Genomic DNA, 12,978 nt, shown 5'->3' on the forward strand with positions numbered 1-12,978 from the left:
ACAATGACAAGTTGTTTTGACATGATTGTTTGCTAAGCCCTGATCTTTTAAACCTGTATCATGCTTAGGATTCTTTTACGCAACTTAAGAGAAATACCCCAAAATGCTGGATGTCTTTAAACATCTGTTGAATGTGTCAAACCCCTGAAAATTTCCCCAAATTTCCAGGGTCAGCTCCTTGTGAAAAAAAGCAAATAGAAAATTTTTCAGTCCATCTGTGTCCAGACTTTTTCCTGCCAGCCCCTTTGTAAAATTGGCTCAAGAAGTCAATGTGTGAACACAGTGAGTAAACTCAGGAAAATTCGCTATCACAATCAGGCAGGGTGATGACATTAGTTTCTTCAGACCAGTGTGATATTCGTGCACATATCCAAGGTGCTAAATGTTCTTTTCATTCCTTTATTGTCCTGGGAATATGTTTCAGATTTTTAAGACAAAAACTATCATTATAGCAACAGATTCTGCGTCTTCTGCTATCTTTGATATCTTGTAAAGAGTACAAAGTGGCGACTGCAGCATCTTTTTTCATCGAGACGTCTTCTGGGACACCCTCCCTCCCTGTCTGTCAGGGAAAACTTAGCACAGTGAGGGATGTGTGAATGACAACTTAAAAAAATCCAAGGCTATACTGATATTTTCTACAAAGTTTCAGGAGTGCATAAATGAAAAATGCCAATGTTTTCTTTTAGATTTCAGACAGAACACATATTTTGTTGAGACCTGTTGCTAGCAGATTTAATAGCTATAACTAGTAGCAATTAAACTAGTTGAAAAGTGTCATTCTGTTTCCAAGGTCCTATTTTCAATATTATCATAGGAGATTTCCACAAGTTATCTTTGCTGTCTTTGCATTGCATAAAAGGAAGTGACATGAAAGTCTCAAATGTTGTTCAAATAGAGAAATCTGTTCAGTCCCTGTGGGGATATCGATTGTCTAAAGACAAGAAACTTGTCTTGCTAAGAAATTTAAGCAGGGGAGCACAGGACCTTTGGGGAAGAGCCCTGGGAATATAGATAGCTAATCTATCCATTAAATAAGCTAACATTAGTGTCATACACAAGTTAAAACTGTTTTCTTTGGATGACTTTTCAGTGTTTCCATTCCATCTGATTTATTAGAAAAGACAATCTCTGGGAGTTTGACTCAGCTCAGTGCCACAGTGCCGCGGACATAATGTGTGAATGTATAGTGTATGCAAGAAATGTGTATTTGATTTGCAGTGTTGAACTGTATTATTATTTAGGTTTATATATTAATAAAGGGAACCCTAAACCGATAATTGTGCCAAAGTCCTCCAACTGAGAATAATTTCAGATATTTTTATTACAGAGTGAGACTGAAACCGGGACCAAAGGTATCATATTCTGTTGCTGTGTTCCTTAAAGATGAAGTTATTATAGTGGATATAAATTAGTCTACTCTTAACTTCAGACCCCCTGTAACCCTCTGTCAGTCCCCGGACCCCACTTTGAGAACCACTTGAATAAACCTTAAAATAAATGATCAAATAAATCACAGGTTGGAGTTTTACAATAAAAAAGGGATTTATAACCCAAAAGAGAGACATGAAAGTTCCATGAATATTTCTTACTGCTCAAGTCTCAAACAGTTTTTTATCAGAAATACTTTATTTATCCCGGGGAGGGATATTCGGTGAATAACGCACCATTCTTGCTTGCACCTCTTGCCAGCTTGGTCTTCTGGTGCATCTCTGTAGCAGCATGTTGTTTGGTCATGTTCAACTCCGTGGCTTATAGAAGACAGAGATCCGACAGCATGAAGTGCAGACGGCTTTTGTTGAGTCGCTGCTGACCAGCTTAACACACATCATCTTCCTGTTGCTTGTTGTAGCAGCAAAGGCATACCTTTTTTTTTTTCTGGTTTCTCCATATTTTATCCACACTTGCACCACAATCCAACTGAATGACAGACACGGTTCATTAACAAAAGTTATTTCAGCACTATTGGGCGCTTTTGATACTACAGCCTTATCTAATGCATGTGAGGAGGACTGTGATTGGATGACAGACAGCTATGCCTTGATGGACGTGATCAGTTCATGAAAGATTCAGATTCAGATTCACACAACTTTATTAATCCCAAGAAGGGCAATTCATAGGCTGCTGGCTGTGTCATATCACATCTAGGATCATTAAAGCTTTGTCTGATGATTACAGAGAAAGAGCGTCGATATTCGGGGCAAGGGCATCCCATTCACAACAATGCAGTTTAATCAATATGGGAAGTCGCAGCCAAAACAGGACCATTGGCAACTCTACTTTCAAGGCTAACTTCATCCAAACAGGGATTATGCTGCCTTCCAATGGAACTCGCAAAGTTTTAACATCCTGAAATTGTGTTCATGAAAGACTTGGCGTTCAAGTACTAACTGAATGGGAACACCATAGGCAACATGGATGCCAAGAGGTCAGTCATTGTCCTCCTTGATTTCTACGTTAAAATGTTAACCTTTTTTTTTGTGATGAAACCATAGACTGTATAAAATATGGACGCAGTATCCGTGACGTCACCCATCTGTTCCTGAGCGCTGTTTTGAAGCCAATCGACGGCAGCAGCCATATTGGAAATGACATAAAGAGGCAGAGTTTGAGCCTACCAGCCAGCAGCTATGTGCTCCTGTCCGGGTGTCCAGTCAGTCATGTCCTTATTTGGGCAAAAACTTGTAATCTTAATATTTTCTGAACCGTCATGTCAGAAAAAAATTCACCCCCGTACAGTGTGTGCGGATAGAGAAATTAGCTACGTAGAGTCATGGTGTTTTTTTAACGAGGCTGTAAACATGTTTATTAATGCTGCAAAGATCGTCTTTTTTGAATTGATGTCTATGTGGTTTCCGGTGTTTCTGCAGCCAGCCTCAAACAGATTCTCCATGAATTGCAGTTTATAACACTTCCACATGGGCTTCATAGTTTGAGACCGAAGGTTGCTGCTTGGCTGAAACGCAATGCAGAGGAACAAAATAAAAGACAATGAAGGTAACAATCTTGATTAACACTTGCCATTGTTCCTTTTGTCCTGTTCGTTGCTAACGCTAATTAAACTACATTGTAATAGTGCACTCTCGTGGTAGCTAACTTAGCTTCTTTAACTACAGTCCCCGACAGCTTGGAAACAAACTATGTCAAGCAAGACAGATGTGATGTGAACAAGATAAAAACTTTGATGGTGAGGACAAATATGTCTGGCAAACTTAGTGCAGTATTGTATGGCTGAGGTTGTTGAAGAGATTCCCAATATCAAAATAGCGGTTGAAAAAAGCAAATACTCTACCAGCCATATGCTTGTCTTGTCCTCTTGAGCTTAAAGAGATTACAATCCAACAAATAAGGGTATGAACTGCTCAGACTGGGTTAAATATGCTGTCTCTTGTAAGCTAATTAGACAGACAAGCTATTGTTTACATACTGTGTATGCTTTAATCAACTCCTTTCTTTTTCTTTTTCTTTTTGTTAAAGGTGATCCAAAGAAACACTTCTTAAATCTGTGCATCTTAACAAAGCCCCATCCACTCAGCCTCACAATATGGACACATCCAGAACTTGACTAGCTTGTTGTGTCTAGTTACAGTACCTCAGCTAAGCTAGCTAAGATTGGATGATCACCCTCAGGCTCTTTGGCAAACTGCCAGTTCCCTTCTCAATGAATATTAATGGCAAACTAGTTTGCCTCAATTGCTAAAGGTCTAAAAGTAAACATTTTATCTTGTCCTGGAGCAGAAGTCAGTTTCTACATCACAGTGTTTGCACTCTCCAGCTGACAAAGACCATGGCTGCTCTCTTCTCTCTTCCAGACACAGCTTGGAAAAAGTAATCAAGGCAACAAGCCACAGACAACTTGGTTGAGGCCAAAGAAGAAGCTTTACACTCAGACACAAAATAAATCACTGCGAGAGGTTAACAAGTACATTAAACACTGACATTTGTTGTCACACACTTACTTATGGGCCAAGAGGCATGTTTAGTGGTCTGAGACACAAACATTGATGTATTTTTCACCATCATTGCTTCCACTTGTGGATGTATTGGGTAAAGATTTGACACAGAAAAACCATCTGTAGGTCTATGCTCTAATTACCCCTCCTCTTTCTCCATCACTCTTTCTTTCTCTCTCTCTCCTCCCTCTTTCTGTGTTGTTTCCCCTCTGGTTAGATATAATTACCCCTTCATCATGCTCAGCAAAGCAAAACAGTGATCTGTATCTCCTTATAGGAACAGTGGCCTAGTCTAAACACAGCCACTGTGATGTTGTGTATACACAGATGTGTGTGTGCGTGTTATGCGTGTGTGTGTGTGTGTCTCGTGAAACATGTAAAGAAGTGTATGTTTTGTCTGTATGTGTTTCCATAACATGAAATGCAATGAATCACTGTTCATGCATCGGCACACATCATTGGCTGTAGGTCACTGTGTGTTCTAACTGGCTTTGTCACAAGATGCAAAAATACAAAAGTGCTGTGCATCACTGAATCTGTTTGCTGGTCCACCAATTAAAAATGGGGAACACACACAAACACAATGAAAGAGGGTGCAACTGTGCAGAAGAACGACATCTAAAAAACAACAACAAAAAAGTGATATTCGTGATGAGAAATGTAACAACTGTGAACCTTCAGACCAAAGAAGGAAAAGTCAACAACAGCAAGGAAAAACTTCCTTTGAACAGGCAGAAACCTTGAGCAGAACCAGACTTCATTGGTAAACAACCATCTGATGGGACTGGAATCAGCCTTGAAGGAGGAATGTGGGGTGGGGCAGAAAGAAAGGGATGGACACATACAAAGAGACGGACTGACAGATAAACAGGGAGTTGAACACACATCAACAAAAACAATAGATGACACAGATGGCCCTTATCCACTGTCCCGTCTTAGCCCTACTCTACTCGACTTGACTCGACTCTACTCGGTTTGTGTTGTGTTTCCACGGGCGCAGTATCTCTTGTCAGATACAAGTTTTTTGTACCTGCTCTGCTCTGGTTCCAAGCGAGCTGAGCCGATACTAAAAGGTGACGTTGACGAGCTGCCGGCCACTGATTGGTCAGAGAATGTCGTCACCGAAGAGTCATGAGTGCGACGCTCAACCTATGCATTCAACACAGGAATCAAACCCGCCATTTTAAAAAAAACAACATCAGTACTCTTTTGCTCTTCTTTTGCTTTCCTCTCTTGCTCGTACTGTGACAAAAAGGCCACAGACCAAGCAGCAAGTACACCATTGCCTCCGTGTCCTCCATTGTTTGTGATTGTGGTGTTTGTGTTGTGTTCAAAATGACGTGAACGCAGTTTTGCGCAGCTGTGTTATGACGACCCCGCCCACCGTGAGTCGGTACTCAGGCTGGTGGAAAAGGTAGCCAAACCGAGTAGAGCCGAGTCAAGTAGGGCTGGAACTGTGTAGTGGAAAAGGGCCAAAAGTAATGTCTAACATTAGCATACTACTAAATTGTTACTAAATTGTATCTGATGAAGTAACAACCTCCAGTGTTGAAAAATGAAGTTGTTGTTGTTGCAAAAAACTGCAGTTTCTTCAGTGTCCACTTGAGGCTGGCTGTAAAAGCCCAGGAAGTCCCATTAACACCAATGGTGAAAAGCCTATTTACAGTCAAATTGATCTATAAAATCATCTTTAAATCAACATTTTGTGTCAACTTATTTATGTCTTCAGTTGGTTGCTGGGTAAAAAGTTGGCTAATGTTTAGTGAGCAGGTATTTAGGAAATTTAGAATCCCTTCAGGGTGAGACGAGACAGTCCTTCTCACCCTGCTGAGATCTTTATTCACATTACAACCTGCTCATTATACATTAACCCTCGCATAAGCTTTCCTGATAGCAATTATTGTAGCAGTTGGAGCTTCACTACAATGACTCAAAGGACAAAAGAGCACAAAGCCTCCAGGGAAGTGTGTGGACTCAAAAAAAGATGATGTAGTTTGAATGTTCTTGGTTTTATCTCACCACAGAACACCACATTTATGGGCTCCGACTACACAAACAAACACAACACACACTTACACGCATTCTTGTCATCTGAGAACTGTTCACTTCAGGTCATTACACTGAAAAAGCTTTCCAAACAACTTAGTGATAAGCAAATGCCAAATTGGGAGTGTTTTGCCACAGAGTAAATGAAGTGTGTGTTCATGACTCTCAAAGGGGCCTGACACGGGCAGCCCAGAGGCCTGAGAACCGGTGTCCTGTTTTCCCCTCTTGTGTGTTAATCAGAGATGAGTGATGAAAGTTCTTGACACAAAATAAATCAGTGTTTAACAAACAAGGGGGGAAGGTGGAGAAGCTATATGAGCAAACTCAAAGAACATAAGGCTTTTGAGATGTCAAAATACTCACAAACCAGGGCTCACCAGGCTTGAATTGAGAGATATACGAGCCGTGAGAGAGTTGGAAGGAAAAGAAGAGCAGAGTAGAGCAAGACAAATGAAAACAGAGGGGGGAGATCGTGAAAAAGCACTAAATTTGTAATCTTGCCTCCCTTCAGAGACCAAGTTCTGAACAGCATCCAAAAACTTGTGAGCTTTTCTGAACAAATAGCTGACATGCCTCAGAACAGAGGTTGTTTATCTTGGGATGGAGTGAAGGGGAGAGAGAGAGGAGGGATGCAAGAAGAGCCTGGGAGAGAGGGGAGGAAGAAGAGGAGGAGGAGGAGGAGGAAGGGAGAAAGACGAACAGAGAGATGTAGATGAAGAAAGAAAAGGGAGGCAGAGGAGAGATGAGATGCTTGGGAAAATGGGCTATTAAAAAAACACAAGTGGCAGTTTGGGCAGATCTACAGGAATAATATTTAGCCTGTTAAACTCACAGCAACCAAGACAAGAAAAGCCTTTAAAATAAGGACAACCAACAGGTCAAGACAGAGATTTCAAGTAAGAATAAATTTAATGGAGAGCTAAGTCAGGACATATAAAGCAGTGCTTTATAAAACACTATATAAACACTCAGGTTACAAGGTTGGATACAAAGAAAGAAGCAGGAGAACACATGAGAGTCCGCAGGTATAAGTGACTGATGCTGCTGCTTTGATCCTCCACATAAGTCTACAGCTGAACAACACACATGTTTTACCTCGAGTATCTTATCTACAGGAGGCTAAAGTGCTGAAATTAATGCAGATAGCATATCAACTAAGATAACAATGTTCAAAAGCATGACTTACAGTTATATACCTCATGTTTCAGCATGAGACTAATCATATGTCGTAATGAAAATATTCATCATCACAACACCAGAACTCTGCGCAGTGCTAACATTAACACTCTAAATATAGAGCTGTTACCAAGACAATCATAAGAGGCCATGAGTCGATGAGATGACTCAAGCAACAAAAAAATTCCAGTGTGCAACATTAAAAAGAGTCCATCATTTAACCAAGGTGGAAAACAAGATATCCAAAATATCCAAAAGGGAAGTGAATCAAAAAAAAAATCTCATTTGTACTTTCATTACTTTTTCAGCCACTTGGAGTTCAGGGCAATATGCTGCTGACAATGTTTCAATTCAGCAGTGTAATGTTGCTTTGGCTCACAATGTTTCTTTTCTTATTTAGAAGACACAAAACAACATTAAAGCTCCAGTGAGGAACTTTCTGTTTGTGTCTAATTTGGCACCCTGTGTGGACTAAGCCAGAGATTCAAATTTCTATAAGGACCCGAGTCCACTGACAGCTTTTGTTGTGCTGGCAGAGACCATAAACTAATTTTCACGGATCATACTATTGCAAGGTTGCAAAAGGTTTCCCACAACAGTTCTGGTTCCCTTAGTGGTGACCGCTGAGTCTGTTTTAAATCGCTCAGTTTGCTTTTATCCAATAGAATTTCAAAAAAGAAAAAAAAAAAAAAAAATTAATTAAAGGTAAAATTCTGTTGTAGCATTGGCAGCAGCTTTTACACCAAAGAACAAGTGAGGATAGTTTTTCCTCTGTATGGACCTATGAGAAGTCCCGCCCCGTCTTGATTTGGATTGGTTTGTAATAGACAAAGATATTTTAATGAGTGCTGCGGTATTAAACGGCACAGTCTTTAACAATTTGCAGCTGACATTCAGAGAGTGCTGAAAAGCAGAACTGCATTGGTTTTGTATAGATAATCAGCTCTGCCAGTGAAAAACTGTTGCTGGTGGACGCAGGCCCTCAAACAACTTTGGTTGCAGTTTTTTTTATGTGCTTTTTATTTTTCTGTATGTTTGTCTGAAACCTATTTTCTGTGTTATTATTTCAGATTTTTACATCTCTCTGTAGCACTTTGGTAAACTTGGCTGTTTTTAAAAATGTGCCCTGTACAAAAAGAAGATTGTATCTTTTTGACTCCGACAAATAACTTGATGGCAACTTTCCTGCCTCTTGTGCCAAGAAGCCTGGATTCTTGGTTCAAAAACATCCAAAATAAATGTCACCTAATGGATCTTCTGAAATGACCCTGAGGCCTGTTTGTTGGCAGTGTTTAATGAATGTCTGTTTGAGCTGCAGGAAAGGCAGAGCGGCAATGCCAACACTCATGAAGTGTGGGCAAAGGTAGCAGCTAGAGACAAGACCAAATACAGACATACTGTTTGACAACGACGAGCTTGGAATGCACACACACACACACAGACATACACACATACACACACACACACACACAGACACAAACACATACACACACACACACATACACACACACACACACACACACACACCACACACACACACACACACACACACACACACACATATACACAAACAAATCCTCAGATGCCTGTTAATACTGTATATACAGATCAGCTGTGTGTAGTCTGTGTTTTAAGAACATACAGCCCCTTTGTCCCAGAAAAAACTTTAAATCTCTTACATTTTTGATGGGAGTGTTGAGAACTGTGTCATAGTGGTGACATTTATAGGCACCCTCTTCCAAAATATTCGATTCTATGCCTGAAAAGAAAACCTACGGTAAAGTGCAGGTGGACACCTTGGACCTATCAAAAATAAGTACACACACTTGGTTTCATCCAGTCAGTCAAAATCCAAATGTTTAAGAGCCCCAGAGTATTATTGAGGTCCTGACATTGTGAATGAGCAGAAGTCACATGAAGATATGAGGATGGACAATGAGGAGAAAAAGTGGTAAACCTGCTGACTGGATAAGTTCTGGTTCAAACGCAGCCCAGTGTCCTGATTGGATGGAGTTAAGTCATACAATTCAATGGGAGCCAATCACAAAGAGGTGTTCAAAAATGTATTGTAAAACTTTCTGTGAAACAGTTTATTTTATCTCTGATGTAATAGCTGGAAGTTTAACCCTCTCATTACTTACACTGTCAAAGTCAGATCCTTGGACAATGTAAGTTAACAGAGAACAACCCCAGTCATGTCAGATGAGGAAGGGTGTTGCCTGAAACAGTGAACCATGGTGGTTTTCCTGATTGTGTGTGATTGTGTTTACTTCCGCCTTCCTACGTGTGAGCTCGTAAGTGTGTCGTGTTTGTACTTTTGTGTGTGTGTCTGTGTGTGTGTGGTACCAGGAGTGTGGGGACAGCAGGGAAGTGTTGAAGCACTAGAGGTGGCATGTGGCTGTGGTGATGTGGTGTATGCTGGCAGACTAACAGGCCACCTCTGAGCTTTAACGACAGACGGGTCTGTTAGAAACCTTTGAGGACGGGCTGAGGATGCTTCTGTTCCTGTTGATAAGACTCTGTTTCCTGTTGTACAGGTCAGTCTAGGACCACTGACATGTGCACTTTATTGGGCTACACCTCTAACTTTTGTTGCTCTCTGGGTGTTGGGAGAAGTTTTGCAGCAGCCAGTCACGTAGAAGTTAATTTACTTGAAGTTTAAAGCTTCACCTGCTGAAAATTATACTTGAGCTCTATATCTGACAATGAATGTGGATCTGCAGGAGGGGAAACTTATGTTACACTGAGAACGACATACAAACAGTTTCACAGACAGCAATTGGTTAGTCATTTGTGCAGTGACTCACTGGACTCAATTCTGGTTTCCTTGTGTAGAATCATTACAAATCTAAGCACACTGACTTCATCAGACAACAAGGATTTTAAGTTTCAAGCAGCGACAGACACAAAAACTGAACCTGGGCCAAAACCACATCCTGCATTAATTGGTAAGAATAAACAATAGGCTTTATCAACTCAACAACAATACTCATAGCCAAAACAGATGAGTGGGTGACTGCCATGCCTCTGCTCCCCTTTTAGCTTTTGTGGTAGTGACTGTAATACACAGTCCTGCAATTGTCTCGGTCACAATATACTATATAACATGCCACTTGAAAATCGTTGCTTATATGTGTGTGAATTTGTGATGACTCTTGTGACAGAAGCAGATTTTCTGTTAAAATACAGTCCTAACATACAGTGCAACATTTAACCAATGTATTTTGAATTCAAAAAAATTGAACTATGTATAAATTATTTTTCAACTTGTTTTTACACCTTTACACAGAAAATGCTCTGGATTTTGTGTTTCTTACTCCATCTACTGTCCTGTTCTTTCAATAGAGGCATGAAAGCCAAAAAAAAATGTATGTTGCAATTCTGTTGGTTACTTTTTGAAATAAATATACATACTCAGTATGTTTCCATAAGGTAAAAATGAAATGAATTTCCTTAGTATGACTAAAACTAAAAAACATGTAAACAAGTGCATAAAAGAGTCAAATTTCTCAAAGTTGGACTTGAATCCCTGGATAATCTGTTTGGGTATTGATTTTTTCCTGCATGTATGCACCCCAGTTGGACCCAAACAGGCCTTTGCGTTCTATGCATGCTCCACAGTTCACACACCAGGCTTTGACCCGGAAGTAAATCAGCATACATTTTCAGTAGGAAGCTGAGGAGTAAACAAAACCTGAACAGAAGAGGAAGGGAAGTAAACAGGACAAAGCTATCGTGTCGAGCATACAGAGGGTATGGAGCTGTAAAATTGTTCATGTTTTCGCTAATTGACATACAACCAACTTGCCTCTTGTTAACATTTTCATGGATTGTTTTGTGAGTGATTAATAAACCAACCAGAAGAAGGTCCAGTAATAACTTGGAGAAAGGGGGCATATCGCTACCAACTGCAGGCGGACATATTTTTGTCATTAAATTGATTCTTGCCCAGTGTTTGTATACTAAGACAAGGTTGTTTAATTAAACTGCTTAACTTTAACCGTAGCTTGACTGAACTGTGCATGTAAACAAACTGACTATGACATTTTACAGATGCTTTTATGTTATTGTTAAAGTAGTTATGACTACTGGGGATGACTACTCTATACTGGGGATAAAGGAGATATAGAATTGAGAGCTATTCATTTTGTAAACATGCACATACAGTAGGCTACTTCATGCCACCCTTGCCCAAGAGAGGACCTCAGCTGGGCCACCCCAGTAATAAAAGTCTAGACACACCCCTGCATCTTTACTCAGTGAAATCCCTACTTCACATTTCTGTGGTTAGGATTTTTCCAGTTTCCCATGGACTTTGCTGGCTAACTGTTAAATGTGAGAGTGATATGAATATTATGTGTGACACTTGGACAGAAACATACAAGTCCACAGTGATGGTCGTTGTCTGATTTCGGTTTGAATTGGGCCAAATAAGCATGTGATTACTTAGGCAAATTTAGTCATCATGAAACAATTTCATCATTATGTGTTTCCCGTAAAAGTCAGCAGAGACTCAGCTGATAAAGTCTGATGATTCGCACTTGACCAGAGATGGTTTACTTTAATTTACAAGCTTATAAACAGATAAACAGTGTTCATGAAAATATTTGGAGAGCCATTTAATGGGTAGCCTTAAAAACAGTGGTGGACAAAGTACACAGCTTCATTACTTAAGTCAAAGTATAGATCCTCCATGTCAAATATTACTCCAATACAAGTTGCTCTGTCAGATTATTACTTGAGTTAAGTACTGAAGTACTTGCTTTTAAAAATACTTAAGTATTCAAAGTAATTATTAAAATATCTCAAAACATTGTATTATCACAATACAGAAGTGCAGTCAAGAATACATAGAAGTACATTATGTTACATTATGTTTATTTAGAAACCATTACTTGAAATCTCTAAAAACTATACCATGTAATAAAAACAGACACTAAGTTACTCCAAGCACAGACAACTTAGTTTGAAATGTTGATCTGGAATGAAACAAATGTTACATAGCTCAACACACTTTCTCAGGTAGGACTGTGAATGTTTGTATGTTTGTGCAGAGTGGGAAACAGGGAGAACATTTCAAATGAACGTATCATTCTTCATTTCAAAAACCTCAAATACGCGCTTAAGATATGACCATGGGTGCTCAGGTGGAGAATTATAGCCATCATTACCACCTCTAATGAACTGCCTGATCTGAGTGAAATTGGCTCTGTGTTTGCTCCACGTTCAACCGTGGAGATGCACGATATACAAGTACGACTAAACCACTGAAACAAACAGAACTACACAAACACAGTTTACTGTCTTAGAGATCAGATTTCAGAAAAGAGAAGGAAATTCATGAGCTGACTTCAAAGCAAAAGTAGTGAGTATGTAGAGCACTGATAGAAATGTAGTCAATCAATCAATCAATCAATCTTTATTTGTATAGCGCCAAATAACAACAAATGTTATCTCAGGACGCTTTTACAAACATAGCAGGTCTAGACCACTCTATGTCAAATTATGAACAGAGACCCAACTTCAAGACAATGGAGTGGAGTCAAAAGTACCATAATTGACTTCTGAATGTAGTGGAGTAAAAATAATAAGTACCCCCGAAAAATAATACTCAAGTTAAGTACAGATACTCAAAAACTGTACTTAAATACAGTACTCAAGTACATTTAGTCTGTTACTGCCTATTTTACATGCCAACACGTCACAACCCCCCTCCAGGTCTGCAGCTCCTTGAACACATGTTTACTTATTGCATCAAATTTCGTTGACAGGTCAATTGGCGTGCTGTGTGGAGAGACATGAA

Source organism: Notolabrus celidotus, chromosome 18 (genome assembly GCF_009762535.1).
Source record: "Notolabrus celidotus isolate fNotCel1 chromosome 18, fNotCel1.pri, whole genome shotgun sequence".
Taxonomy (NCBI): domain Eukaryota; kingdom Metazoa; phylum Chordata; class Actinopteri; order Labriformes; family Labridae; genus Notolabrus; species Notolabrus celidotus.